This window comes from Tamandua tetradactyla, chromosome 22, assembly GCF_023851605.1.
Source record: "Tamandua tetradactyla isolate mTamTet1 chromosome 22, mTamTet1.pri, whole genome shotgun sequence".
NCBI lineage: Eukaryota > Metazoa > Chordata > Mammalia > Pilosa > Myrmecophagidae > Tamandua > Tamandua tetradactyla.
In genome coordinates, this window is record NC_135348.1 from 14,689,743 (window position 1) to 14,702,140 (window position 12,398).

The following is a 12,398-nucleotide window of genomic DNA, read 5'->3' on the forward strand; positions in this document are numbered from 1 at the left end:
TCAGCTAATCAGACTCCCCAATCACATCACATTATATCATTGACTTTTTTAGAAAAAGCGTATTCTTCCATTACTAAATGAATGAAAATGGATTTACTACTAAGAGTAAGCAAGAGTTTTTCCAGTGTAAAAATGAGTTGGGAGTGGGTGGGCCATGGTGGCTCAGCAGGCTGAGTTCTCACCTGTCATGCCGAAGACCTGGATTCAATTCCCAGTCCTTGCCCACGTGAAAAAAAAAATGAGTTGGGAGTAATCATTACATTATTCTGACTTATGGGAAACCTCAGGAAATATAATAACATGAGGGACATGTGAAAACTTTGCATTTTTAATAAATTCCAGCTTTCAGAAAGGGGGGGAGATTATAGTTATTCAACAAGTTGAAAAATAATCTGGAGATCAGTCATAATTTAATATATGCACATCTTGTATTTAAAGTTAAGTGAGAATAATGTTAAAACAAACAAACCCTGTCTTAGCCTTTCTTTCTTTCTTTTTTTTTAAAGCAGTGTAAAATATTTCCTCAGTAGGTCAGAAAGATCATAAGATGTCATATTTATACTTGGCTTTTTTCCCCCGTAGGTAAGAAATGGTACCATTGCTACTGATTAGAACCAATTTCTAAAACTATCAATTTTTAGGACGGATTGAAGGTTTTCAGTATTTTTCTCCCACACTTCGTCCTGAGAATAATATATTTAATAGTATTTTTTTCTTCATGACAAGCAGCTTTATGAATGTCAGGTACACATACATGCATATGTAAAAACTCAAATGCATTTTTTAATAAAAATAAATAAGTACACACATATTTCTATGTTAAATTGCCTATTTAGCAGTGATAGACTGAAAGCATTTCTATATTTAGTTGGAAAGTAAAGCACTATAAGACAGGAGGAAAGAATATCACCTACATTAGTTTCTACATATTTATGCATATTGCTATTTAAAAGTTCATTTGAAGGCAAGATATTTGTTTACTAAAATGTTGTTTGCTAAGAGTAAAAAGGTGAATTATGCTTTCTTCTAAAGGAAAATCCTTTTACCTTTACTTCTGTGAATATAAAAGAAAAGAATTGCTACCTTCATAATGATCTATATACCTCTATGAATAAATGAAGCAATACCCAATTCAAGAAGTTCTTATGGAATTTAACCTGCTTTATACAAAATTGTCTAGCCTAAAATTAATTGGATTTTCTGTATATCTAAGAGATATTGTTACATATTCTTGCTTTTTTTGTTCCTTACAAAACATTTTTTGATTGAAGAATGAAATTTTAATTGTCTGTGGGAATGTAATTAAAAAATATTTTTAGTAAAAATGGAAAAATCTTGGAGATAAACCTTCTCTTCTCCTTTACTAGACACTTTTCTTCAAGCCTTGACTCTCTTTTCCACACCTTGACAATGTTAGAGAAAGACCAAATGGAAGATTACAACATCTAGAAAACATTAAAATAAAATAACATTATTATATTAACAATAAATTAATATAAAGATGCATTCTTACACACCACAAAGACCAGTCAGGGCACCAACAAACAGCTGGCAGAAAGATTCCTCCTGAAGGTCCTGACTAAAGACATGACATCAATACACCTCTACGGGCTGCTGCAGTGTGTACGTCCTTCCTATTTAAACCAGATCCTATGAAATGGTGGGTCAGATTTGCCTGGACGTGACTTGAACCCCAAAAGTAGACAGTCCCACAGAGTTAGAGAAATGATGCAAAGAGAGAATAATGATCTTGACTAGCACTTATTATGTGGGTCAGTCAGGAATTGCTTTCAACCTCTAGTATTAGAGACATAAATTTAAATTGGTTTTAAAGCAATGGCTTTTCCCCCCTCACTTCATAAAAGAGTAAGCAGAGGTAAGCAGTCCAGAGTTGATATGGTGGTTCCATGGTCATCCAGGACCTGGGTTCCTTCTAAGTTCCCTCACCTTCACTAGTGCAGAGCTTCCATCCATGGGACCCATGCATGATACAACATGGCAGCCATTCTCCAGCCATGGCCTTTGCAAGAAGAAAGAGTGGGGAGGACATAGTGCAAAAATGGGCCTCCCAACTAGAGCAGCCACATTTAAAGAGCTTTCCTGGCAACCCAATGACACAACTCTGCTTACATCTCATAGACAACCTTTATACAGTTCTCATAGGAACTGTATTTTCTAGGGTTGGGTACATTGTCACACCCAACAGTAAGGATAAGGTGGTGGAAGAATATTGGGTTATCAACGAGATAGCCATCCTGGCCACAAAAAGCAAAGTATTTGACATATATCACCTCATTTTAATCCTCCCAGTAAATTTATAAGGTGGGTTTAGAGAACTTTGTAACTTATTCCATCTTCTCCAACCCTGAAGCACATGCTTCTAACCACTATATTACACGCCCTCCCCATAGCCTTAGTAATAAACAATAGGAAATTGTTTAATAGGGACTCAGTTATTGTCAAATAGGATGGACTCAGTCTAAAAATTAGAAGTAACAAGAGCTGCAGGACCACAGTAAGGGCAGGGCTCCAAGACCAGAAAAAATGGTTTTGCATGCTGAGAAAATAGCTGGGGCTTGAAATAGGGATGTTGAGGAAAGAACTTAGTTTCTAGACCTAGGTGCTGGTAAGGGTTTGGTTACTAAGTGAAAAAAATAAAATGTCCACGTATTACAGCTAAAGTAAACAGAATATTAGCTGCATTCTGTAAGGTTGCAACATAGAAGCAGGAACAAGTAAGTTAATGCTAGCATTTGAAAAGATTTTAAAGCAGGGGGAAATATCAATTCTTTCACAGCCATAGCCACTCTGGCCTTCAGTGCACCCAAGCCCAGCATGTACATAGGACTTGGGTAGAATATAGCATCAGCTGAGCAGCTCAGTTGAAAATGGGAGGCTCCACTTTCCAGAAAGCTCACATGCCTGGCAACTTGGTAGTGGCTGTTGGATAGGAGTTGAGCCAGGAGTATGGGCCAGGGTTTGTATCCATGTGGACCTCTCCGTGGACTTCTTGGGCTTCCTCAAAGCACGGTGGCTGGATTCCAAACACCCCAAGAGAACAAAGTGGAAGTGCATGGCATTATTGTAAGGTCGACTTGGAAGTCGCATAGCTCCCCTCTACCACATTCTATTGGTTGAGACCATCACAAAGTTCAAGGGAAGGAGACTAAACCCTACCACTCAATGGGAGCAGCGTCGAGGTCACATTCTAAGAAGTGCAGGTGGGATGGGAGATTTATTGCAGTGAATTTGGGAGAATAAATCTGCCAAAATTGGTGTGCCTTCATGCAATATGGAAAATATATATATAAATTAGGCAATATCATGCCAAGTAACTTCAGGGCGACTTGACCTCCCTTGAGGCCCCTGGCTATGTGGCTATCCTTGGCTTGATCCAGAAATCTGTGGTAGGTGGTAGAGCTGCTTTCATCTCCTCTATCTGCAGCATGTCATGGAATGACTTGTGGGTAGGTCAGACACACAGAAGTTTCTGACTGCTCTTCAGTACCTAAGGTTAGAATAGGACCAGATTAGACTGAGCACCTGGAAGATGGAGATCAAGTCTATTCATGTCTGCATCCTGGAGAGGGTGTGGCTGTAGCAGGTGCTTAACAACTGTGCTGGTTTTAAACTGTTATGTACCCCAGAAAAACCATGGGCTTTTTATCTAATCTTGTAGGTACAGATTTATTGTGGGTGAAGTCTTTTAATTAAGTTGTTTCCATGGAGATGAGTCCCACCCAATTGTGAGGTTGTTTGATTAGATTATTTCCATAGAAATGTGACCCCACTCAGTCAAGGTGGGTCTTAGTTTACTGGAGTCCTTAAAAAAAGCCAACACAAAGAGCAGACACCTGGACACAGATATTTGGAGATGCTTAGAGAGCTGATATAGACAGCCACTGGACTCAGAGGCTGAAAGCAACTCCCTAGGAGCAAAGGACCAGGAAATACCAGCCACATGCCTTCCCAGCTGATAGAGTAAGCCCAGATGTGATCAGCCTTTCTTGAGTGAAGGTATCCTTTTGTTGATGCCTTAATTTGGATATTTTCATGGCTGTACAATGTAAATTTGTGACTTAATAAATCCTCTTCAAAAAAGCCAATCCATTTCTGGTATATTGGATTCCAGCAGCTTTAGCAAACCAAAACAGTAGCCGGGGAAAATCATCACATACTGAGCCACTGTATTACTGCTTAGTAGTAGCTACTATTGAGTCACTATATCACCCGCCCCCCCCGCCTTTTTTTTTTAACATGGACAGGCACCAGGGATCGAACCTAGGTCTTCTGGCACGGCAGGCAAGCATTCTTGCCTGCTGAGCCACTGTGGCCCACCCTATGTCACCCTTTCTTAAGTACTTAATCAGTCTTGATCATCCATGAGAGCAGACGAGAGCAGAACCCAGAGATGGAATTGATTATTTTGCGTACCCCTTTTCTCCCAACTTTCCTGGTTCGATTGTGTTTTTCTTACCTTCCATCTAATAAGTCCTGGTATCACTTTTTGTCTTTATTCTAAGTAGTTCTATTGTATGTGTATTTTATTTTTTAACGACCTTAAATCCATTCTGGAAAAGGGTGGAGAGTAATTTATAATTGAATTAGCAAGCAAGTGGAGGTGGAGGAGAAAGTGGTGCAGTTTGGAAAGTTAAAGGTATATTGGGGAAGGAGCATAGCAGACATTAAAATTCTCACTGATATGAAATAATTAGAATAAACAAATTCATAGAGTTGGAATCTAGAATATAGGTTACCAGGGGATAGGGTAGGGATGGGAAATGGGAGTTAAGGCTCATGCTGGTGATGGTAGCACAGCATGGTGACTGCAATTAACAACACTGAACTGCACATTTGAATGGGGGTTAAAAGGAGGAAGTTTCAGGTTGTATATATATGGTTCTGGAATTAAAAAAAAAATTCTCACATCAGCTCTTTAAGCTTTCTGCTCTGGGCTGCTCTCCTTTGCCCCCTAAAGGGTCCACCAAGAAAAGAAATAGAAGCTTCATTCAGAAAAAGAGAAAATGATCTGTTTGAGGTCCATAAAATAAGGATCATTTCTGCTTTGGGTGGAAAGACAGATTAACAAAATATAAGGTGCTATAAATTTTTTAGATGTTCCCCAGCCAGCACTGAATGGAGATGAAGCCAACCAAGCCAGTTAATGGGGCGAGGTAGTAGATTGTGAGAGTCATTTACTGTTCACTTCTATGGAATCTGTAGAGAAATATGTCCATTTTATAACTGGTGGCAACTGGTTAGTTTCTACTGCTGTGAATATGCTTTTCTGTTCATAACCCTGCCCCTTGTTCCATTCCAAACAGCCCCCCATCCTCCCTCTTTGCTCATACTGTCCAAACCTCTGCTGTGGAAGCTGGGATGAGCATAGTTGGGAAGCAACCAAATGCTCATATTTGCATTCTGAGGAGGGCTGGAGCATGAGCACAAGAGGGAATTGGAGACTGACTTCTCTGGTTGACAGGTGAAACCAAGATTAGTGGTTTAGACCAAATAAGCAGGAAAAGGGGCCATAAACTGGGAGACAAGGTACGGGCAAGAGTGAGACAAAAGTGGACTGGAAAGAGGTTAAAATCATGAGCCTGGTGTGGAGGGTGCTAGGTCATTCTAAAGTGCAGCTGAGTTCTGCAAAGCCTGCCTTTATTGGCTACTGAATGCACAGTGAATGGTGGTCAGCTCAGCTACAGGCGGAAATGTAGAAAGGACACAAGATAACCAAATACCTTTCCTTTGTCAGAATGTCCCTCTTCCTTACTAGATTTTAGGGAGATGGTGTTAATAACAGATCCTTAACTAGGATTCATGCTCTCATAACATTGGGGATCATATCCTGACTCCCACCAGAGCTAGGAGGGGTGGGAACGAACTAGGTCACTTCCGGTGGGAGAGGACAGCATCCCCTACACCTCTGGCCACAGCCAAAGCAGGCATGAGGAGTGAAGAGGGCAAAGCCCAATACTTTCTTCTGAATAAACAAAAACTTATCCTAAATAAATACACTTCTCTTAGTTTTCTTTCTTGAAATGTTGCAATGCTGGTATGTTTATGTGTTTGTTTAGACAAGACGGCTTCATTCCAGTGAGAAAATAGCCCACTCAGACTAGCCCAGACAGAAAGGAAACTTATCTTCTCATGTAACCAAATTTGGAAAGGGCAAGAAGTTGCTGATCCCAGGGACTACCAGAATCAAGTACAACCAGAACAAGGAACAACCAGGCCAAGCACTCAAATGCGATAAAGTTTCTCTGATCGTTTGCCTCTCCTTCTGTATTAGCTTCCTAGAGCTGCCGTAACAGTTATATGTTCATGGTGGCTTAAAACAACAAGTATTTATTCTCTCACAACTCTGTAGGGTGGAAGTCTCAAGTTAAGATCTTAGAAGGGTTGGTTCCTTCTAGAGGCTCTGAGAGAGAATCTGATCTGTGCCTCTCTCCTAGTTTCTGGAGCTTGCTGACAATCCTTAGCATTCCTTACTTGTAGCTGCATCACACCAATCTCTGTGTTCCTCCAAAATCTCCTTCTCTTTATAAAAACATCAGTCATTGGATTTAGGGCCTTCTCTATGCCGGGATGCCCTCATGTTAACTTGACTGCATCTGCAAAGACCCTATTTCCAAATAAGTTAAATTCACAGCTGCAGGGGGTCAGGACTTCAATATATCTATCTGTTGGACACAACTTAATTCACTACACCTTCATTCTCTGAGACCAATTGTGCTGGTTTGGATATATGGTGGACCCCAGAAAAGCCATGTCCTTTAATCCTCATTCAATATTGCTGGCTGGGAGCTTTTTGATAGTTCCCATGGAGATGTGACCCACCTAATTGTGAGTGGTAACTTTTGATTAGATGCTTTCCATGGAGTTGTGTCTCCATCCATTCAAAGTGGGGTTGCTTACTGGAGCCATTTAAGAGGGGACCATTTTGGAAAGAGCTACAGAGCCCACACAGCCAGAGACTTTTGGAGATGAAGAAGGAAAACACCCCCGGGGGAGGTTCATGAAACATGAAGCCAACAGAAAAAGCTAGAAGACGCCGCCACATTCACCGTGTGCTTTTCCAGTTGAGAGAGAAACCCTGAAGGTCATCAGCCTTCTTGAACCAAGGTATCTTTCCCTGATGCCTTAGACTGGACATTTCTATAGCCTTGCTTTACTTTGGGCATTTTCATGGCCTTAGAACTGTAAATTTGCAACTTAATAAATTTCCTTTTTAAAAGTCATTCCGTTTCTGGTATATTGCTTTCTGGCAGCTAGCAACCTAGAAACCAACCTTTTCCACAGGGTCCTGAACATTTCAACTAGTAGCTTTAGGGATTCCATGTAGAAAGGAAACTCTTCCTTTGGATTCAATTAAGAAAATCTCTCAGAAGGAATCTGATTAAACTGTCTGGGTTTTATGTCTACCCCTGTACAAGTGGGTGTTGGGTACTGGGACTGACATTTCCTTCTAAGACCACGGTTGGAGTACGTGCATTCAGGTGTGTGTGAAGCATGCATTGGTTGTTTGGCTGGTTAGTTCATTGTGAGGGGAGAGGATTCCGGGGGAAGCTACTTCTAGAGGGAATCAGAATGCTATGGTCAGAAGCAAGGCGTTTGGGACCAGCAAAGCACACAGGTCTCCGGCACCTCACCTGCTCCCCTTTCCCATTCCACATACTTATCCACATCTGGAGAGCCAGAACTCCAGAATGGGCCGGGTCCTCTGCAAGGTGGATTTACTGATACCTGCCATTTCTTTCTTTGTGCATTTTTCACATTTTCCAAATGTTCTCCAGTAAATGTGCACTAGCTTAATAACACATTTTTTTTGCTTTAAAGAATATAATGGGTGTGGTAGTTAGATTCAGTTATCAACTTGGCCAGGTGACGGTACCTAGTCCTGTTGCTGTGGACATGAGTCAATGGTACGTGAACCTCATCTGTTGCTCATTACACTTGCAGTTGGCTAGGAGGTGTGTCTGCTGCAATGAATGATGCTTGACTTAATTGGCTGCTGCTTAAATGAGAGAGCTCAACATAACACAGCCCAAGCAGCTCGGCATTCCTCATCTCAGCACTCGCAGCTCAGCCCAGGCCTTTGGAGATGCAGAAAGGAATCACCCCAGGGAAAGATGTTGGAACCCAGAGGCCTGGAGAGAAGGCCAGCAGAGATCATTCTGTGCCTTCCCATGTAAGAAAGAACCTCAGTGGAAAGTTAGCTGCCTTTCCTCTGAAGAACTAATGAAATAAATCCCCTTTTATCAAAAGCCAATCCATCTCTGGTGTGTTGCATTCCGGCAGCTAGCAGACGAGAACAGTGGGTAAGTTTTCATGAACCAAGGCAGAAATCTTAAGAATCAAAACATAGAAAAATCCTCGTTTTAGGTCTAATATCCTTGCAACATAAATGTCTTTTGAAACTTGCTTGTAAAGTTGAATGAGTATCTTCAGGTGTAAGTAGCTATGACCATTTTTTCTTTCTTTTTTTTTTTTCTTGCAGGAAAGAGAAATGATTCTGAATGGGGAAGAAGGAAGCCCTCCTGTGTTCCTGTAATCCAGGCGACTCAGGAACACTTTGCCTATTTCTCTCCAGGGACGATGGGAGAGTTGGGGTAGTTTCTAGGGCTCTGTTTTCACTTTGTGGTTCAAGTCACCATCCAGGACAGGAGAGGAGGCTATGAGGGCAGCTGTTGAGATGCTGAGAGGCTGATTGGGAACCAGGCAGAACTGGAAAGATTCTATCTCCCCACAGTACTGGACAGGAAACCAGGAGGAGATATGATCCCTAATAACTTAGAGTTCTCTTCATTTTTTAATTGTAAGACTCACTCACTGTTAAAGAATATTCTGAATAAAGAGCAAAATATCCTCTATTTTAAATTATCTTCCTTTGTGCTTCTGGAGTTGCCACCTTTCTACAATTAACATGTACATCTTTCATAGATTAAAAAAATTATTGAAAATAGTATGGTGTGTGAGTTTATCTCAGTCAAACTTCTTTGAAAGTATATATGTAATATAATAAATCCTACTGTACAGAAAAGGAATAAAGTAATAGATTACTACTTAAAAATTATTGAGAATATGGTAAAATAAAAAAAAATCATTTTTAATTCTGCTAATCTACCAAAAGAATTTTCAAGTTTAGGAGTGTTTTGGATTCTCTTTCCATCTCCAAGAAGGACAAAGTCAGAAGATGGCTGAATTTGGGCCCGGACATGAGATAACAGGGTGACTTCCCAAGCAGCTCAAGAGGAGGCATAGGTCATTTCCTGAAAAGAACAGGTACACTTATCAGCTTCTGATAGGAGGCTTAGAAGGGTCAGCGTGAGAGGAAGCTGGTCAGAAATCTAGACAGAGAAAAGACCAGAAGGTTTTCCTGAAGATGCCATTGGGACCCAATCATGCAGCAAAATTTCCTGAGGGCCCCTACTCTGTGCCAGGTATCAAAGAGTGGAGGCAAGATGGAATAAAAAAGCCCAAGGAACCAGATGGCCTGGGTTAAAATCCTGGCTGTGTGACTCTGGGCAGGTTACCTAACTACTCTGTGCCCCAGTTCTCTTATAGGATTTTGGGAAAATTACATGAGATAATATATGTGCATGCTCTAAACAATGAAAGCCTGTGTGTGGTTACAATTAGGTAAGTGCTGGCTGTTACTATTATGGTCTGTGTCCTTAAGGAATCTGTTGAAGCTGAAACAGCACAAACCTGAAGTCTGTGGAACAAGTTGAAGGGCCTGGCAGATGCATCTGCTAAGCTACAGACTAGCTGGGAGGCTCTCATGCTGAATGACTTGGAGGAAATCATGCTGCCCAGGACTCTGGCCCCGGGAGCCATTTCGTAGGTCATTGGGTCCCAGAGGGCGCTCTCACACAGTGGAAGTCATTTGAAGTGGGAATGAGAGGATAATAATGAAGACTTTTACTGAGTACTTACTCTGTGACAGGCACGTTTCTAAATGCTTCCAAGGAATTAAATCACCGAACTCCCCAGGTTATTACCTTCTTTTGACAGTTGAAGAAATTGGCACACAGAGAGATGAGGTCACTTCAGGTTCGCACAGGGTGTTTGTGGTAGAGCTGGGATTTGAACCCAAGTAGTCTGTTCCCCAAATCAGCCCACATGCTACCAGGGTCACCACTCAGACGTGACCTTCACATTAACTACAATGGAATTGTGCAAAGAGTGCCCCTGGATGCTCCACTGCCCACGAAATTGAGTGTGTCATTCACTTTTACCTTCTGTCAGCATTTACTGAGGCCCTGCTACAAGTACAAATGAATGACACACTCAGTTACGTGGGCAGCAGAGCAGAAAGGAAGCCAAGGTCCTCTCCTCCAGGAGCAGTTTCAGGAGATAAAGTTTGTGCCCAAATGCAGACAGTGACAAGTCCCACTTTTTAAAAAATAACTTCTTTATTGTATAATATAACATATATACAAAAGCAAAGAAAGAAAGAAACAATAGTTTTCAAAGCGACAAGGCCCTCTTGAGGAGCAGATACTGTGCTCTGAGACAAGGAGGAAGGAAGGAGGACTCTGGGTTAGGGGAAGCAGGCAAAACCTCAGAGAGAGTGGAGCTGGAGATGGGTCTTAAAGGACAGAAGACTTTTGACACATGATTATTCCAGCCCAAGGGAATAGCATGAAAAAAGGCATGGAGATGGGAAAGTATTGCACAGTATAGCTGAGCTGGAGCATAAAGCATATATGAGAGTGGCAGGTGAAGGCTGCACAGCATGGTGAGGGCCTCGTTGCAGAAGCCTTGAACTCTGGGCTGTGAAATTGGATGGGACTCTCCGGAAGACTTTGAGAATGGGAGCCAAATGATAAGCCCTGGGATTTGGAAGAATGATCCTCAGAACATGTAGGATGTGTTTCAACAAGAGAGTCAGGAGATCGGGAATGAACTAAGCAGAAGAGGGAATCTGAAGGAGAAAAGAAACAGGAAGGGCAGTGCAGCTATGATTAGGTCACTGCCCTCACCTCCCTTGGCTACTTAAAACTTTTCAAACGGCTTCCCATTGACCCGAATACTGTCTTTGCCTCTTGGGTCCCTTGTGGTGACTGGTGCATCGGCCAGCAGCTTTCTTTCTATTCCTGGCATATACTCTTCCCCTTCCTTGCTTGAGCCTTCTCATATGATGTTTCGTCTGCAAGAAATGAGACCCTGCCACCCCACACTTGTCCCTCCTCTTTGCCAAGTTAGCACCCATTCATCCTTCAGGTTTCAGCACAGTCACAACCTTCCCAGACCTGCATAATTTGTTCTTGATATCTTTTCTTTTGCAATTTTATGTGTGTGTGATTATTTAACTAATGCTTAACTTGATTGTAAGCTTCATGAGAACAGAAAAATGTCAGTTTTGCTCACCGATGTACCCCCAGCATCAATCTTCTCTTGAGATAATATGTGCTCAGAGTGTTAGATCAATGAATGGAGAATCAATAAGATTTGGTAACTGATTGAATAACAAAAAAGAAAGATAACGCCAGACTTCAGAGCACCGGAGAGAAAATAAATGATGTTGCCATTTACAACAGTAGAAAACACAGAAGGAACAATTTTCCAGAGAAGGTAATGAATCTAGCATAATACTTATTGATTCTGAGGTGTCAGCAGGTCACCAATTTGTCCAGCAGGCCATAGCAAATTTAACACTAGAATTTAAGGGAAACATGATAGCCAGGAAAAGAAATAGTGAAAAGTTTTAATGTGTATCCGTGAACATTATTTTGCCTGTATTTAGCAGCAGATCCAAAAATAACAGAGGCTCAAATACATAAGAGTTTGTTTTTCTTTCCCAGAAAAGAAGTTTGGAGATAGGAAGTTCAGGGTTGGTATGGTGGCTCCACAGTCATCTGAGAACCAAGTCTCTGTCCAAATTTCTGTGCCACCATGTGAGATCTACCTTCAGAGTTGCCTTGTGGTCCCAGATGGCAGAGCTCTACTCACCATCTCTGCTTCCTGGTGTCAGGGAAGGAAGAAGCAAGAAGGTAAAATGGACTCTTCTGAAAACCCAATGCAACAGCTTCCATTTGCACTTCATTGGCCAGAACTTAGAAAACAGGTACACCTTGCTTCAAGGAAAGCTGAAGTAAGGAGCCTTTTAGTTGGGCATGTTGTTACCTTGAATAAAATCAGGGATTCTGCTATTCATGAGAAATGGCTATTGGGTGGGCAACTGGCTGCTTCTACCACAGGAGACAAGAGCCTAGATGAGACATTTGAGACCAGCAGAGAAATATGAAGTTGCATAAATGTTCCCAAAGCTGAGCGGAATGACAGTTCCCAAGACATAGGTGTGGAATTTTAGAGGAACAAGGAATCTTAGCAATCATCCAGTCCAGCCCTGCATCTTGCTGATGAAGAGAAGTGGCAAGAGTCACACAGAG